Here is a 19,465-nt window from a genome sequence, read left to right as displayed (position 1 = left end):
AGCACCACTATATCCTGAATCTGACCCAACAGGATACGCATGCATGACAAATATGACTAAAATGGCTACTCCATCAAATTGCATGACTCTGGCATCCATATTTCCACCAATTGATAACGCAACTGCAGTAGGATAGTTCAGTCTGGACAAAGGTCCAACCTACATAGATACAATCGGAGTGAACCAGAGGAGTGCCTAATCAATACAAATTGGTATATCAAATTGCAGCAGGTTTTGAGAGTATCGCAAGTATTATTCCATGGATAACTGTGAATAAAAATGTTGATTGTATCAATTATGTGCATTACAATGTTCTTCGTTTGGCTAATCATACTAGGGATGCAATAGAGGGTCTGGCTGAGCAGCTGGCCCCAACTTCTTTGATTTCTATGCAAAACAAAATGGCTTTGGAGCTTTTGCTCAATGTTTGGAGACCTGTGTTGCACTATCATCCCCAACAACACTGCGCCGGACGGTTCAGTCACAAAAGCACTGAATAGTCTGAGGGCACTGTCAAACGAAATGCAGGAAGCATCAGGTGTGAACAATCCATTTGGAGATTGGATGGAAAACATGTTTGGAAAATGGAAGCACCTGATCTTGTCAATAGCAGTGTCAGTGGGTGTGTTCATTGCAATACTGGTCTCATGTGGATGTTGTATAATACCCTGTATTCGTTCTTTGGTTGGCCGTCTTATCACCACTGCCCTCTCCAAGGAACCATTACCACCCCCTCCTTATGGAGCTTACCCAGTATGGGAAGAGCAGAACAGCCTGGTAGGGTCAGGAGAGGCAGAGGAAGACACCAGCGTGTGAACAGGGCAGAAAGGTAAAGAAAGTGACGTCCTTCAGACGTCAAGAGAGGGATTTGTTGATAAAATTAGCTTATATACAGCTTTAATCAGCAATTAGCTTATATACAGCTTTAATCAGCAATTAGCTTATGTACAGCTTTAATCAGCAACTAGCTTATATACAGCTTTAAGTAGCAATTGACTTATATACAGTTTAATTAATCACTAGCATATTTGTAGTTTTAATAACCATTAGCTTATGCAGCTCTATTAACCACTTATACAGTGCTCACAGCATACACAGGGCCAGAGAGAAGCAGGAGGAAGGTTACTGAGGTTAACTGCGTCACAAGGAACAGGCAGCCATCTTTAGATAGATAAGACACTCAGATTCAAGCGAGGGACAACGCCCCAGCTGAGCCCGGCTTTCTTCCCACACTCTTTCTCTAGGTCCTCTCGCATGCATCATCTCACTCACACTGATGGAAACCAACGCCTATTGGGAGGGGCCAAGGTGAATGGACATTCACGGCTTCCAACCAAGCGTAATACACGTAAAAACGTGCTACGTTTGCATCTTTGACTTTGACTAATGTGTATCAAGGGGCGGACCCCCTATATTAAGGTTCATGCTGATGTGTTCAAGCGTGTTCTGATGGTGAAGCTCTGTGAAGTGAAACCATTAGATTGCCCATGCATGTTTAATTGTTTGGGCTGAATAACTCTGTTGATAAATAAATCTATTGCTTTGATACAACTATACGCCTCTGAGAGCTTTCTGTTTCATTCTTAAACCTGCTCTAAGTGTGAAAGACAGCTACACATTTTTTCACAACAACCTGAGCTATTTGAGGAGAAACTTTAAGCTCCAATCTAAGCCCTCTTTCTCTCTTAATCAGGACAACTTCCCACATGTGACACAGCGTGACTATTTGCAGGTTTCATTCGATCACTGCATTTACAGTTTGTTGCCAGCTCAGTTCACTACAGCTGCTCAATAAGGAGCACTATAGCGGTTTTACATGTTTTAGTCCAACAGGGACAAATACTCCAGACCGTTTTCTAAAGCATATTCGAAGGTACTATTTATCACAGATCGTCCAAGTTTTAGTTTGTTTATTTTGCCGTCTAACTCCTGATTGCAATGCTTTTTGGTGGTTGCTGAGATTGATTTTCTAATAGTTTCAAGTTGATTTTAATACAGTTTAGAAATGAATAAAAATCCGTTGCTGTCGGAAAAGTATAGGAAATCAATTAAAAAAGTGAACTACTTTAATATGTTTGAATGAGTAAATGTATGCAAAGTATGAGATACGTTAATGTAATGAAACACGCATAACTGAGGATGCTGAATCCTCACTTTTAGGATGTTTTTATATTCGATCTGGCTTTGCCTGGGTTCTAAAAATGTCAGGATCCAGGATCCCTGTCTGACCTGACGCCTCCCATGGCCACACCCTGGAGTGTCCTCAGCTGTGCACACTCAAGGGTGTGGCCATGGGAGGCGTCAGGTCAGACAGGGATCCTGGATCCTGACAGTACCCCCCCCTTAAGGTACGGATTCCAGACGTACAACCCGACACAAAAAAGGGCGGCCGGAGGGGGTCCGGAGGAGGGATGGCCCCCCAGCTAGAAGGCCGGCCAGGGTGGGCGGAGGGGGTCCGGAGGAGGGGTGACTGGTTCTGACCGGCCACGGGGCTGCAGAAGAGCCTCGGCCACAGGTGCTCCGGCGGACGGCCGGGTGGGCGGAAGGGCTCCGGACACGGGTGCTCCGGCGGACGGCCGGGCGGGCGGAAGGGCTCTGGAGAATAGGATGCTGGTGCAGCAGTGGCAGGTACTGGAGGTCTCTGCTGCCCCGCGACGGCAGCGGGCACGGGAGGTCTCTGCTGCCCCGCGACGGCAGCGGGAACGGGAGGTCGCTGCTGCTCAGAGACGGCAGCGGGCACTGCGGCGGCAGGAACTGGAGCTGGCGCTGCGGCGGCAGGAACTGGAGCGGGCTGCGGCGCTGAGGCGGCAGGAACTGGAGCGGGCTGCGGCGCTGAGGCGGCAGGAACTGGAGGTCGCTGCTGCTCCGGGACGGCAGCGGCGGGACCTGGAGGTCGCTGCTGCTCCGGGACGGCAGCGGCGGGACCTGGAGGTCGCTGCTGCTCCGGGACGGCAGCGGCGGGACCTGGAGGTCGCTGCTGCTCCGGGACGGCAGCGGCGGGACCTGGAGGTCGCTGCTGCTCCGGGACGGCAGCGGCCGGGACTGGAGGTCGCTGCTGCTCTGGGACAGCAGCGGCCGGGACTGGAGGTCGCTGCTGCTCTGGGACGGCAGCGGCCAGGACTGGAGGTCGCTGCTGCTCTGGGACGGCAGCTGCGGGAACTGGAGGTCGCTGCTGCTCTGGGACGGCAGCTGCGGGAACTGGAGGTCGCTGCTGCTCTGGGACGGCAGCGGCCGGGACGGGAGGTCGCCGCGGTACGGAGACGGCGGCCGGGACTGGAGGTCGCTGCTGCTCTGGGATGGCAGCGGCCGGGACTGGAGGTCACCGCGGTACGGAGACGGCGGCGGCCGGGACTGGAGGTCGCCACGGTGGCGGCGGCGGCGGCGGCCGGGACTGGAGGTCGCTGCTGCACTGCGACGGCAGCGGCCGGAACTGGAGGTCGCTGCTGCTCTGGGACGGCAGCGGCCGGGACTGGAGGTCGCTGCTGCTCTGGGATGGCAGTGGCCGGGACTGGAGGTCGCCGCAGTACGGAGACGGCGGAGGCCGGGACTGGAGGTCGCCGCGGTACGGAGACGGCGGCGGCCGGGACTCGAGGTCACTGCTGCACTGCGACGGCAGCGGCCTGGACTGGAGGTCGCTGCTGCTCTGCGACGGCCGGGACTGGAGGTCGCTGCGGTACGGAGACGGCGGCGGCCGGGACTGGGGAAAGCTGTGCCGCAGAGGCGGTAGGAACCGGAGCTGGCTGCGGCGAAGAGGTGACAGGAACAGGAGCTGGCTGCAATGCCGTCCGAATACGGGGAGCCGGAGTCGGCCGGGCCACCGAGTGTTCCGCTACACTTGCTTGGCTCCCTCTCCGGCTGAGAAGGTGCTTGGCCATATAATCCGAGTCCCCCAGAGGGTCAAAAACTCTTATCAGAGCCGCCACAAAGTCCACATAACCCACAGTATTCGGCCGATCAAAACTTAATGTTCTCACAGCCCAGTCCAAAGCCCTTCCCCGCAGTAATCCAACCACGTAGGCGACCTTGGACCCGTCCGAGGCAAACGTCTGAGGCCGACGGTCAAACACTCGTCGGCAAAGCAACAGGAAGCCATGGCACTTCCCCAGTGTTCCATCATAGGGAATTGGAGCCGGCACAGGGGATTCCCAGACCGGCGGAGCAAGGACTGGAGGGAATAGTGCAGGTGCTGGAACTGGTGGAGACCTGACTGTCCGGGCTAGTTCCTGCACGAAACAGCCAATTTTCAGCAGTGACACTTCTCACCTCCTCCAGCAGGCTGTTAGGGCCGTACAGTGTAGGAGACTCATTAGTGGGCCCTGAGTCTGGTGTGTCAGGCAGCAGGAGGTGATCAGCTGGAGTGTCCTCAGCTGTGCACACTCAAGGGTGTGGCCATGGGAGGCGTCAGGTCAGACAGGGATCCTGGATCCTGACAGGTTTGTACTTCTCTTCACTGATTTAGCTTCACAGAATAAACACACGTAGCTGCATTACGGTTAAAAGCTTCACAATGAGCTGCTGATGCTCATGTCAGTACTTTTACATGTTTTAAGTAAAGTAACGGCAGAGAAGTGTTACAGCTGACCTACCACAGCAGGAGAGGTGACGAACTTGGCGCAGGCATACATGGCTGGGAGCTGGAGAGAAAAAGAGTTTGAAGTCAGAGTTCTCACGCACAGGCGGACACTTGCAGAGACTGGTTCGAGGCTGTTTCAGGAACGTGCAACTACCGCGCCACAAAAAGCTGTCAGCTGTCAGGGGAGAGACGAGTTGTATATACATCTTATGTGATGACATTGTTGGTCTGCAATTCTTGATAAGCGTCATCTTAATGAAAAGATGTGAGCAATAAATCCACCTACTTCATAGTTTCACAGTCTGAAAGCACTGGAACTCACTAGCAGGCTTCAGCTCGGTGCCAGTCTGTTCTTCACTGACCTGCAGCTCTGACAGCTTGGGAAGTTACCGTAGGTTCACAGCACACACTGCTACCAATGCATGCAAGTCTTCCACGTGAAATAAATCCGTTGCAAGGTTAAAAAACTAATCACTGGAGGAAATATCTGTGCAAAAGGTCAAGTCCAGCAACAACTGGATCGAGAACAGCAGTCCTGGCCTGTTGGCCTGGTCAGCTTTGTCAGAAAGGATAATCCAAACGCATCGACTACTGCAAAGGATCAGCTCTAGATAACCCGCTATATGTCCACACACACTGCACAACGGACGGCTTCAACGTTCCCCAACTGCGAGACGCCATAGCTGAAAGCTGGAGGACATTCCTCCTGGGGAAGTTGTGCTGCAACATGTGGGCGAACTGTAGCATTTCACAAAAAACGCAATCATGGTTCTATTCTCGCAAGTCCACGGTTAGCTCGCATGAACGAGGCACCTTTTCATACCAGTTAGGTCGACAGTCCTCGTAGAAGAAGGGGGGGGGGTTAGCACAGCAGCTAAGCTAAGCTGCTAAGCTAACCAGTCTACAGACTTGAAGGTCAAAAAAGAGCCACAGACGGTCACACTGGGCCTATAACGCAGACACGGTGCACTCCCCCGTTACAATGAACCATAACCGTGCTGTAGTACAATGACCAGGGGCGCCATGACACCACAGGTCCCCCACGGGATGACGCGGTGGATTGGTTCAGAGCACGGTAGGCCCAGTGTCAGACATTTTACATCCAAGCGTCTAGTGAGCGGCGCGCTGATGGCGTGTGACCCGCTGCCTGCACCGGCAGTGACATGACAAGAACCGCGGCCGCCGGAACGAGCTGCTCATCACCTGTCGCAGAGACACACGGACGAACTGACTCAGAAGGCATTTAAAGGAACCAATTCAATGAATGGCCGACCTAGCTTGCTAGCTACCGAATGTTAGCAATGACAGCTAGCTTCGCAAGCACTTCCTGAGGACACACACGGTGAAGTTTAAAACGCGAGACGCAAATGCATCAACAACACGCACCACAGTGGGTGTGCATTCAGTGTCGGAGATATGAAAGGAAACATTACCGGTTTGTTTCGGCTTTCGGAGGGTCCGGATTACCAGCTTTCGCACACAGTAGCAGTCAGTGAATGTAGGACAAGACAAACTGTCACCTTGTGCTTTATAAGATCAGCGTCTACATCCTAAACGCCCATTGGTTAACGCCAACCCTCCTTCATTCATAATTGGCTTATCACCATGTGATATCCGTCACTCTAGCCTACTGAATAGAGCAGGGGTTCTTAACCTTTTTGACCTCGGGGCCCAACTTTTCAAGTACAAAGTGTCCCGGGGCCCACTCTGACTATATGCATCAAAAGTGTCAGACAACCTGTCGGTCATACAGAAACAGAGCAGTGGGCCTTTGGAGTCAGTAGAAATTTAAGATTTTTGTCCGCATAAAATAAAAAAGTATGGTTCAGTATAAATAACTACCGGTGGCTGTACCTGTACAGGTAAAGGACAGTACAGGGCTGTAACTACACTATCAGTGAACAACTGCCTCAAATTTTAAGAAGATTGGACAAAGTATGACCATTCTACAGTGTTTCTTCCATGAAGAGATCCAGGCAGAGCTCTAAAAGGACATTTGGAGACCCAAATGGACACATGGTAACCACATGATATTCTGACACACTAAAGGTGTTTCTCCCTTTATATTTTGATATTATATTATTTTCCTTTTATTTTTAGCCTTTGCAAATTGCAAAAACTATGTATATATGGTCGAAGACATGGTGTGTGAGTAGCGGACTTGCTGTGCGTAATGGCTGCGACCGCGCGCACGAACGAGAATGAGAATAGCTCAGTTACACAAACGTTGATTGACGGCTGGACGGATGGAAGAGGAGGATAAGGTTTGTACTATAAGTACTAGCGTTTTCTGAAGGCAGTAGCTCCATGGTAACATCCGCTAGCACGTTGTCGGGTCTGTAATGTGTCTTTTTCCGTCGAAATGCTGCAAGATACGACTTGCAGCGGTTATGGCGACTTTGGACAGTGTGTGTGTGGGCTCCTTTTGTGGAGAAACTATAAGAAATGAAAGAGAATCGATGATTTCTTTGCAAAGATGAGGATTTTGGGCATGCTGGGATACCAAACACGGACATGTTTTGTGACGTATTTGCGCAAACAAGCCGTAGGAACGGAAGGGGAGGGGATCGAGGATGCCGGTGTTGAACAGGCAAAACCCTTGTTAAATAAATGAGATGATACAATGTGATGATCACAAAGACATTTATTATCATGTGTATGTAAACCTGCATACACAACAAGAAGCCCAACAGACTTTCCCACGAGCGTTGGATGTTTCGTCGCTTGGTGTCGCTTTATTTTTGAAGGCTCCAGTGCTTCGTTTGATAGCATTAGCCCACATTCCACACACTGAGCCCTCGGCTCTGCCTCGTTGCCTCCGTTCACAAAGCCGTACTTAAGAAAGTCAGGGTTGTAGTTGCGCACACATTTAAACTTTTGGGGGGTATGGCACCACTGTCGTCTTCATTTTTTCTTTTTAATAACTTATCCATAACTTTCGCTACAGGCTAGCGGCTAGCTGAGTGTCTTCTTCTGCTTATTGCAGCTTGTTAAACAACTGACTGACGCATTACCCCCACCAGGTGGTGGGAAGCTGTATTGTAACTGAGCGTCTCATGGACAACAGTAATATCTCTGGTGTCTTCAATTGATAACCTATGCGGTCCCGCGGCCCTCGCGGCCCACAGGTGCAAAACTGAAAGTTTTTCGCGGCCCTCTAGCCTAGGTGGCGCCCTCTAGGTGGCCCATGATTGGGCCGCGGCCCTATGGTTAAGAATCACTGGAATAGAGCGCTGTTTAAGTACAATGTTTTTGATTGGTCACGAGGTTTATAAGGGCGGGACTAAAGGAAGAGAGCGCAGCAGAGAGCGCCAGAAGATAAGACGTCACATGGGCTGCTTTCAAGTTTAGTTTCCTGTCAAAGTAACCTACAGGAGCGAATCACAGGATATGATCGCTGCATGTGCAGCCTCTGAAGTGCAAGAAGTAGAAACTGTGTGACAAAACCTGAAAGCATGTACAGTGTAGCCAGCTTACCTATTAAAAGTGTGCTCATGGTGTTCTCTTTGATTCTGACTTATTACATTGATGCTGCGTTGCACCTTCAAGGATAAATCGGATTAGCTCTCATCAGGGTTTAGGTAAACTAAGTTTAAAGTGAATGAATTCAGAGTTAAGTTTAAGGCTCTGTTGCAAAAATCAAAACTCACGTCCATTTAATAAATCTATGTTTAAAACATAATCAAATGGGGTTTAATCAATATGGAGACGCTTGCTTACCCAAATTAATGGGAGCATGTACAGTGAAGCCAGCTTACACTATAAAACATTTTAAGCAGGTAAAACATAAAATTGTTAAATTCCCCTTCTGCCTTGAAAATGTAAAGTAAATGAGGTGAACCTGGACCTGCAGCTGGAGGCCCCTATGCACCAAAGCTGGTAGAAAGACAGCACGAGGCTGCTCCAGTGACCTTGCAGTAATGATTCTTTTCAGTGATGAAATTACAGAAAGTTATCACAGTAACCGGCAGATGGAGGGCGGCCACTGGTGAGCATTCATTCAGGGTTCGACCGCGTTGGATTTGGTGTGTGAACCCTGCGGGGAGATATGCTGACATGCTGATGTTTCTCTTGGAACATCATTTCATGAGTAAAGTGAAAACACAGCGTGTCATTCGAAGGCAAAAGATTCACATCAGAAGAACTCCTAAGTTCTCAAATCGACTGATGCCATGTGACAAACACATGACAAACAAAACGGACGTAGCTGTACATTCCTGTGAACAGCAGCAACAAAAACAAGTCTAATATGACCGACATCTTAACATTAAAAATCCAACCTGAGGAAAACATTGTCCCTCAACTTTGACTGTGTGAGCACCAAGCATGATGGTGTAAACACAGAGCCCACCTCCTCTCGTCCCACCGGAGTCCTGAGCTCTGTCCTGATGTCCACCTGAGTGCAGCTTGATCCGGGATGGACGATGGATCCAGGTCCCTGTGAAGATATGGGCTCAACAGTCACTGATCTCCCGCTGCTTTCATCCATCTTATTGTTCTGCGACCGAACATCAGACAGCCAGCAGTAGGCTGGGTAGTGGAACGGCCTCTGGTCCTAGCTGGGTTAGCTTAGCTTCCATCTCGGCTCTCCTCCTGGGGCAGTTTTGTGGCGTTTGGTCTGATATAAGTTAATGTCAGTGAATTCCTGTATGGTGTTTCACAGTGTTAACGTATTTATCATAATGAGAAAAGGCGTACGTTAATACAAGAAAATGTTCTTGTTATTATGAAAATAACTTGATATTGGTGGCAGTAATATGCTGCTGTGTCCAGCTCATATGTGTGCGGTGCAGAGGAGCTCCCTCTTGTGTTCGCTGTCAGGTATTGCGATAACATTGTCAATTAAAGCTACACAATATCAGTTATTTCTTATCTTTTCCATTCCTTTCTTGTGGATTTCATGCTGAGACTGTTAAGTTGTTCACAGCCGATGTCGTCGAGAGCTGTGGATCTACAAGATGGCCGCCAGAGTGCATGTTACATCACCTGAGACGTGCACCTAGCACAGGATGCCCCTACCAGTGCGTTTCTACTGCGCAGCCATAATAAATGAGCAGGGAGTAGGGCGGGACACTGTTGAGGGATTAATAATGAATGAACAGAGACAGACAGAAAGACGGAAAAAGATCACTGGCATCTTTCTCACACACACACACACACACACACACACACACACACACACACACACACAACCATATACAAGCCCAGTTTCCATAACCGATCGAAATGCAATTTAAACCTGCTACACACTGCTGCTTGAAACAAAGTACTGTCAGATACCCAGTCACACCCACATTAATGGATCATATGTCACACCTGCGTTGAAATGATTTGCTGCTCAGCATTTAACTTATATTATTTTATTGCGTGTCAGGTAAAGTACCTGTCAGAAGATGAAATACCATTCAGTTAGGTTTGAGTAACAGATCCACAAGTTTAAAGGCTTGTCGGATCATAAACACTGCACAGCAGTTTGTAATACACAGAGAAAGGATTTAATCCTCCATCAAAGCCATGTAGACCATTCACAGTAAAAACAGATCAAAATTCCTTTCAAGGATTTTCATTCAAAATGTATAAAACCTGATTTTGTGGACTCTTGTGAATGCTTGAATGCCCCTGCAGAGCATTTGTGCGGGGGGGGGGGGGGAAGTATATTTGAACAGACTTTGATATCGGTGGATTGACCAGACGGTTCAGTATCTTGGGTCGTAGTTAGCCTGCTGACAAAATGGGGGAATATTTGATCAATTTGATTTCTCAAAAGCAAATATTAAACAACAAATACTGTAACGACTGCCTCGACAACCAAATAAAGGAAAATATATGGCTTGAGAGAGACCATACGTTATATGTCGGTCGCAGAACAGGGCTAGCCACAACAGCTAGCATTAGCATCAAATTTGGGGTGCGATTATTTGATGTTTTGTGTGGTTAATGTTAGCCCCTTAGACATGCTGTCTGGATAGGTTTGTTTAATTGTTTGTGGACACGGGGACTATGAAGGAGGAAACTCATAGGATGTAGTCATGAAACCTGCAAAGGTTTACAGCTAACAGTTAGTTAGCTTAGCCCAAAGAAACAGCCAGCCTGGCTCTGTATGAAGGTGATTAACCGTTCTACTTTCTACCAGTAAATGGAATAAAGCAATGCAGATTAGTCGCACTGGAGCCGATGCGCATAGTTGTCATGCGTGAACTGTGCAGATTTGACTAAATTCCCGCACTGCATTTTGGGATTGCATTGGTGAAAAATGGCTTTAACTTCCTTGTTGGGGACCTTTGATCTCAGAAGAGCTACTGCGTCAATACATTCTCATTGAAACGCCTGAGTGATATCTTTGGTGTAAATGTATGAAAGGATGGTCTCACCTGTTACTATTGAGGAAATACATTCTCTAGGAGTCTCCAGGAGAAGATTTCATGTGAAGTAGGATGTTTTTCTCTATCTGACTATTGTCTGTTGCACTCATGTCCATTCTGATGTGCTCTGTAATACAATACTAGCCCTTAACAGCATTGAACACGGAAAATCTGACTTTCTGTAAGCTCAACACCTCCATCCATCAATCAATCCCTCTTTTGCTCATCCCTTGTTACCGGCTAATTCATAAAACCACCCTTCCCTGCTAATTGTCTACCGGTTATAGGACCACAAGAGACACCGGGGAGCAAGACAGAGAGGGAGGGAGAGAGAGAGAGAGAGGTAGCGGTGTCATGGTATAATTATGTTAAGCCAAGTCACACATGAACTTGATAGAGCTTATTCTTAGCACAGGGAATGTAGGGGAAGTGACAGGAAGGAAGAGGAGGACTCCAGGTTATTTCAGTTCAAAGAGCATTTAACAACAACACTGATATAGTGGACTTTGTAAGGAAGACTGTAAAGTACAACCTGATCAGTCTCTGGCCTCTCATCCAGAGGCCTGCAGGTTCAGTCCATGTCACTGAGACTTCTGTTCTGTAGATGTGGGCACTGGCTTTTATTAGCCAGCAGTATGGCTCGAGGGATGGCAGTTTGATTCAGACTGAAATAACAAACAACTGTTGGATGGATGTCTTGAGATGTGTTCCAGGGAGTGTGTGTGTGTGTGTGTGTGTGTGTGTGTGTTTGTGTGGGAGAGAAAATAAGTAAGTGATGAAGAATGAAGCAGGCCTGAAGGTAAAAGTTATTATGATTTCTACAGAACTAGAAGCTGTGGAGAAGTTGCACACTAGAAAACATCAGCAGAGCCGCTGAGCTGCAGCTCGTCTTCAATGCTCACACAACCAGCACACAGCTCCCAGGGGCGGACAGACACAGGAGGGGCCTGATCGGTGGTGAGACAGACAGATTGAGTGTCATGCGTGAGGGGAAAATGGGCAGCAACACCGGCTGACACTGTAAATAGTTAATTAAATCTCATTTAATTGTTACAGTCTGGAGTGAGTTGAATTGATTTTGACACCTCTCGCACGATATGGATTCACTGCGTCCTGCCGATAAAGCAGCTGCTGAACTAAACGGAGACGGACAAAGAAAGAAAGAAGCAGACAGAAAGATGAACTGCAAATGAAATGCACGATCAGGATGTCATGCTGTAGCCAGTAGGGTGAGGTTCTGTCTCCTGTACAAGACAAATAAACAGCGGCAGGAGAAGAACTCAGATCTTACACTGAAGTAAAAGCAGCAATATCACTGTGTGGAAATACTCTTGTTACAAGTAAAAGTCCTCCATTCAAAATTCTCAAGTACCAAAAGTAAAAGTAGCATTCAGCATGAAGCATTCATGTGTAAGTATTTTCTTTAATGTTGCAGCGAGAGGTGAAGCTAATTGTAAAGAATGTTATCACCTTATCGTTTATTAGTTTATTGTGTTTTGGATTAAAAATCAAAATCTGCGAAGTAACAGATAAATGCAGTGGAGTAAAATGTACAGTATTTGCCTCCAGAATGTATAAATTAATCGGTTGACATACAAGAACCTCAACCTTGTACAGTCAGTGCTTGAATAAACAGACATCAGATATGTCTTTATATTCTCTTGTTTCAATGTCCCGACACTCTTTTCTCAAATAAATCCTGAAACTAAAGAAACTGCTCTGAATACAAGTGAAGAAAAGTATTTTGTTCAGAAGAATATACTGGGAAATACTCACTGTAAAGGGTCAAAACTCAGACTGCAGTGTAAAGTACAGCTGTACTGTTTTGTGAGACCAACACGAATCAGCTTGTAGCCTTGATGAAGCTCATCTATCATCCCGACATGAAGACAGGAGACTGTAATCAAGGAGTGCAATATAATATGTATTTTACAGTCACTGCTATATCAGTTCATCATCACCCATAAACAAACCACCTCCATGCAAACAACACTGAGACGTTCTTCAGAGAATTGTAAAAGTCACCTGAAATACATTGTAAAAGCAGACGAACAATGGTGTTTTGTGAGAAATGTCTTTCCCAAGTTTATAACCTCTGTCTCCACAATGTCTGGAGTCTCCACCCATCCTATGTGTGCAAGGTTAGGACATACGCAGCCCACACACTTTCAATCAAGCTCTTAACCCTGCACACACACACACGCGCACACATACACACACACACACATACACACTTCTACGGCTATCATTATGTTGTAATCAGTGGTCTTAGTGACACAGGGATAATGATTATATTTATGGTTTTCTTTTGATATCTTGCCTCAGGAGGTCAATGCCGTGTCATCATCTGCGGGAAGATGCGTCATTGTTCACAATCCTCTGTTTTTGGGAAGAGTGAAATGACATAAAAGCCTTTTTTATCAACATGACGTTTTTTTTTTTTTTTTTTTTGGTGTTTATGTATTTATTTGTCAAAGAAATGAGCTGATTTTAGATGATGTACAATGATTAACCACAGTCTGTACGTTTCTATTTACACTATGGCTGTGGCCCTGTTGCAACACTGTCACACGTGCCTCGAGAGGAATTGTTTGGAAAATGACAGCCACTCATTTGGACATGAAATATGACTTCACGAACACAGCCCTTTAGAAAACCTGTTCAGATAAGGCTGTGTGTGGACTTTTGTCACAGGCAGGGTTAACACTATTTAGTTCTCTGTAATAATGAGTGCTTCTTAACACAGATGTCGAGATACTCTGCAGACTGCGTGTAGTCGTTTTCCAGTCAGGTGCCATGTGTGTGTGTGTGTGTGGTGTGTGTGTGTGTGTGTGTCTGTGGATATGTTATGGCTGGACTTTTCACCTGATTACACACCAGCATTATGAGAACTTAGATGGTATATGCGGACCATGCTGAGGTCCTCATAAAACAAAGAGTATAAACGCCGTTATAAGTGTCTAAATAACATACAATCTCTTTTTCGTGGAAAGTCCTTTTTTACCAGCAGCCCTGATTTCTGATCCTCATAAAACAAAGAGTGTAAACGCCTTATAAGTGTCTAAATAACATACATTCTCTTAATTCCACCTTTACCAGTTGACCTGATTTCTGTGTATCCCTGTGTATAGAACAGCGCCTGCTATCGGCTTGACCATGCTGGTGCAGTTTCATACACATTTTGATACACAAGTTAAATTTTCGCGGGCTGGTTTTACGTCGAGGTACGTCGGAGTGACGTAGGGTTTGAGGTGAGATATGATGGCATGCTTTGTGATTTTTAAGGGCAGTTGAGCCATGTGGTGTGCTAGCTAGCATTAGCGAACAAGATAACATTAGCTGACAGACGATGTAGCGAACAAGCTAACATTAGCTGACACACGATGTGGCTCAACACTGGCCTTAACAATGACAACTCACGAGCTAGCGAACGAGCGCAAACTAGCGTGTTAGCGAGCTAGCGAGCGAGTGTTTTATTATAAAGTCTAATGGCAGAGGGCAGGAATGTTTTTCTGAATCTGTCCTTGTGACAGCGGAGCTGGATCAGTCTGTTGGAGAAAGTGCTCCGCTGTCTCTGCAGGAGCTGATGGAGAGGGTGGTCCGGGTTATCCACTATGGATAATAGTGCGATAGTGCGTTTACTCTGTGCCTGCAGAGAGGACAGTTAATCTTAGATGGTCTAATGATATTCTTAAAAAGTGAAGCAGTGTCAATTAAAAATATGAATGGAGCAGTTATGCGTTTTCTTCATATTTTATAAGATAAGATAGATAAGATAATCCTTTATTCGTCCCTCAGTGGGGAAATTACAGGATTACAGCAGCATTGCTCACAAGTAAATAAAATAAAAGATAAAAATCAAGTAATATAATAATCTAAACAGTAAAACAGTAATAAAATAAGACAGTAAAGAAGAGTATTAAATATACCAGTATATACAGAATATACAGCCGGATCAGGTAAATACTTAAACGTATTGGATATTGCACGGATTAGATAACATATTGCACCAGGTGAATGAATTAAAGTGTTCAGAGTGTTCAGAGTGTTCAAAGTGTTTGTGTTCAGTGTGTTAGTGGTCCACCGAGAGCAGTTTGTTGTGCAGCCTGACAGCAGCAGGGAGAAAGGACTTGCGGTACCTCTCCCTCAGACACCGGGGGTGAATCAGCCGGTGACTGAAGGAGCTGTGCAGAGTGTCCTGCATGGGGTGGGAGGCGTGGCTCATCAGGGATGAGAGGTTCTCCCACCACCTCCACAGTATCCAGTGGACACCCCACCATGCTGCTGGCCTTCCTCGCCTTTATCCCAGTATATTACTGGTTTAAATGGCTATACAATGTTTTCTGAACATGCATGTTCTACAAATAAAGATGATAATCCTGACAACCATCTTCTTTGATAATTTCAGCAAAAAATATGCAACGGCGAAGACTCATAAATCCAAAGGATGATGCAAAATTCTACACTGACACTGGAGCGGACAAAGTGGGACTTGATGTCAAATACATCAATGCCTTCAAAGGTAAGTTGAATGTTTTGATTTTGTAATCATGATTTAAGTATGAATAAACTTAACGGATATTTTTTCTGTGTATGAAATAGGTCGCGGCATCTTCACCTGTACTCTATTTGAAAAGGGAGAATTTCTCTTAGAATATAGAGGTGAACTGATAAGCAAGCAAGAATGTGAGCGGAGACAGATAATCTACCACCACAGCCTTAAGGTTTTCATGTTTGAGTTCCATTTTAATGGAAAACTATGGTGGTGCGTATTATGTCAATGCTTAGTCCAATCAAAATTAAACGACACATTGCCTTTATTTTATATATTTACTGTTGTGAAACTAATATTCACTTGTGTTTTTCTCGTGTTGATGCAGCAAGAGGATGGGTCGCTTGGAAGGCTTGTAAACGACGATAATCGAAACCCTAATGGCAAGATGAAGTACGTAACCATCAAAGGGAAGCCCCATCTGTGTTTGTTTGCAGCACGAGACATCAGTCAAGGAGAGGAGATCACCTATAATTATGGTGACTCAGACTGGCCGTGGAGATGCAAGGTAGTCCAAATTTTACTTTAACACAACTCGTGCATTCTTCTTGTGACGGTGCGTCTTGAGGCTCATACGTGACGTCATTCGTTGCGATCCTAAAGCTGCGTTCACACCAAACGTGATGCGAACGCACCTTGAGAACGTTCCTCAGACCGACATCTTCCACAACACTAACCTGCAGTTTGTATCCACTTCTCTGTAGCATTTGTTAGCTTGTCTTGCTTTAGTTTATCTATACTTTTCCCATATAAGAACTATGAAGGCAAAAACAGTCATAACTTCCACATAATGTTACACAAGAAGCACCCAGTCTTCAATAAATATAGATATGATAAGACCTTTTTTTCAGGGTCTTGATAAGGAAATGCCTCTGGAAATGTTTGGTGTCCAAAACATAGTTCTAGCAACAGTAGGATTGTTTCTCATTAAAACCCCAAATAGTGTCTGTAATGGTACATTACAGTTTCTCTCTGTTCATTGTCCTCCTTTTTTGCCTGCTACAGATGATAACTGAGAGTGAGCTGATTGAGACTGCTGAGAGTGAAGCGACTGACAAGATTGAGACCTCTGAGGATGGCCTGACTCAAACATGTCCACAACTTGATCCCCTCCACAGGGTTGAAAAGGTAAACTTAAGTTTAATTACATTATTTATGAAAAAACATGAAATCATGTTTCATTGGTGTGCGTGTGTGCAGTTGCCTCATATAGTGTATATGGAACAATTACAGTTCCTAAAAGAAAAATCTGATTCAGAAGGTCAATTGGAAAATGTAGGCAATTTAGTAGATGTCAATGTAAAACTGTCAGAAATAAATTATACTTCATTTTAACAGTGTCAAAATCATCGCCTGGTGTGCGCAACAATATCCTCCTTGGACAAGTGTGTTCATTGTGTGGGACCTGTATCCTCCTACAAGTGGATTGGCTATGAATGCAGAGGTGAGATATTTATTGAATTGGTACAGAGTTTGTCTTAGGGTATTGGGTCGGTATATTTGCTGTGTTCTAATGTACAAACCATTCAACAATGAAACACTGATGACAAATAATCCTTGGTTCACAACATAGGCTAATATATCAACTAGTTCTCAAAATTGTAGGATGTGTTATGATGAAGTTGAAGTAGTTAAGAGTGTGGGATATCATTCAGATTACTTAAAGGTGTTTTATTTTGCTTCATTGGCACTGACAAGATTTGTTATGTTTTAATGCTAGAGGTTTTTCTCCAATACACCTGTTATTACACTTACAAGTGCAAACATGGGCATCGATTATCTCTTTAAAAGGGAGACTTTTTGAATAAACATGTGGTATTGAAACTTGTACTGTATATTCAAAATGTCTTACAGGTTGTTCAGGAGTCTGGCATAAATCCTGCCTCAGAAGAATTACAAATGATAACTTCCAATACTCATCACAGGTGAGTTGGACACAGAAAACAGAGCACATATGGTTTGTTGAACTCTTAACTGTCTGTAGCTGTCCATCATCACGTGAAATCCTTTGTTTTCTTACCAGTTTCTGGATCAAATATCAGATGATGATAAGTGCATGTCCGATGAGGAATACATACCAGACTCAGAAACAGAAGATGATGATTCAGATGCAAGCATCCCCATTATGCCTAGTCAGTTGAAAGCCGAACAGATTCAAGTAAAACCAGTACTACCTGATGTTGGAACATCTTATGGGTCAGACACGAGCGTCCCAGTTGTGTCCAGTTCAGTAAAAGGTTTCCCACCTCTTGAAGATCACATGGTTTCCAATGCTGCTGAAACATCTGATTCATTGAATCCTACCAAAGACTCAACAAAGGAAAAGTGTGAAGTTGCGCTTCACGAACAACAAGTACCACATCTGACTATGACCAAAAAGAATTACTGTTATGTTTGTAGTAAGCCACAAAGCAAAATTTCCCGCCATTTGAAAACACACAAGACACATGCTGAAATTGTAAAAGCATTTTCCCTCCCTGAGCACTCAAAAGAGCGCAAGATATTAGTAGAAAAGATGAGGAATAAGGGAAATTTTAGACACAACACTGAAGTTTTACAAGATGGAACAGGACCACTGAAAGTGAAAAGAAAACCAAAGGCTAAAGCACTGGCTGGAAAGTTTATTCACTGTATGTACTGTCAAGGCATGTACATTCGTAAGGAACTTTGGAGACATGCCCGCAGATGTCCCTTTAAGCCAGAAAACAAAGATGAAGAACCTGGGAGAACCAAAGTACTGGCTTTGGCTGAAGCTCAAGAATCTGCACTCTGTCAGCAGATCTCAAGTGGAGTGTGGAGGATCCTTAGTGTCATGAAACAGGATGCGGTTGCCTCAGTTGTGCGAAATGACCTCACCATTATTAATTTAGCTCAGTCACTCTATAACAAACATGGACAAGATCCTACCAAGTATGAGTACATACGACAAAAGCTCCGTGAAGTGGGGCGTTTGTTGCTATGTCTGCGTGAAGACTTCTCTGTACATAACCTAGAGGAGGCTGTTAAACCTGCTAACTTCCAGAGGGTTGTGCAAGCTGTAAAGAAAGTTTCAGGTTTTGATGAAGAAAAACACTCATACGCAAGACCAAGCCTCGCGCTGAAATTGGGACATGCACTTCAGAAAATCTGTGACATTGTTCATTGTAGGGGCCTCATGGCAGAAGATGAAGAACTGATCGAGTCCACTGACATGTTCAAGAAGCTGTACACCACCAAGTGGTCTGAGATGGTGTCTCACAGTGCCCTGAACACACTGAGTGATGCAAAATATAACAAGCCATCAACATTACCCTTCACTGAAGATGTTCAGAGCCTTCATCGGCACCTCGAGAAGTCTGCAGAAACTGCCTTTTGCAACTTGGAGAAGGCCAGTACTCAGAACTATGCTCAACTTGCAAAGAGTACACTTACACAAATCATTGTGTTCAATCGAAGACGTGCTGGGGAGGTTTCAAAAATGCGCCTCAAAAGTTTCCATGAAAGAGACGATACAAAGCTTCATGAAGATGTTGCCATGGGGTTGTCGAAGACTGAACAGAGACTGTGCAACTATTTCAGCCGAATCGAAATCATGGGAAAAAGGGGCAGAAAGGTTGCAGTTCTGCTCACACCAAGCATGATGGATGCTCTGTCACTCCTTACCAGTAAAAGAACAGATTGTGGTGTTTGTGCCACAAATGTCTTCCTGTTTGCAATACCCAACTCGATGAGCCACTACAGGGGACAGGACTGTTTGCGTGTTTATGCAAGCGAGTGTGGAGCAAAGCACCCCGAGTACCTCAGATCGACACAGCTCAGGAAACATGTCGCCACACTCTCACAAGTCCTTAATTTGAAAAACAATGAACTTGATCAGGTTGCAGATTTCATGGGTCACGACATCCGTGTTCACCGGGATTTCTACAGATTATCAGTTCCCACAACACAACTGGCCAAGATTTCCAAACTGCTTTTATCGATGGAGAAAGGGAATCTTTC

Source organism: Melanostigma gelatinosum, assembly GCF_949748355.1.
Source record: "Melanostigma gelatinosum genome assembly, chromosome: 13".
NCBI classification, from domain to species: domain Eukaryota; kingdom Metazoa; phylum Chordata; class Actinopteri; order Perciformes; family Zoarcidae; genus Melanostigma; species Melanostigma gelatinosum.
This window is presented reverse-complemented; position numbering follows the sequence as displayed.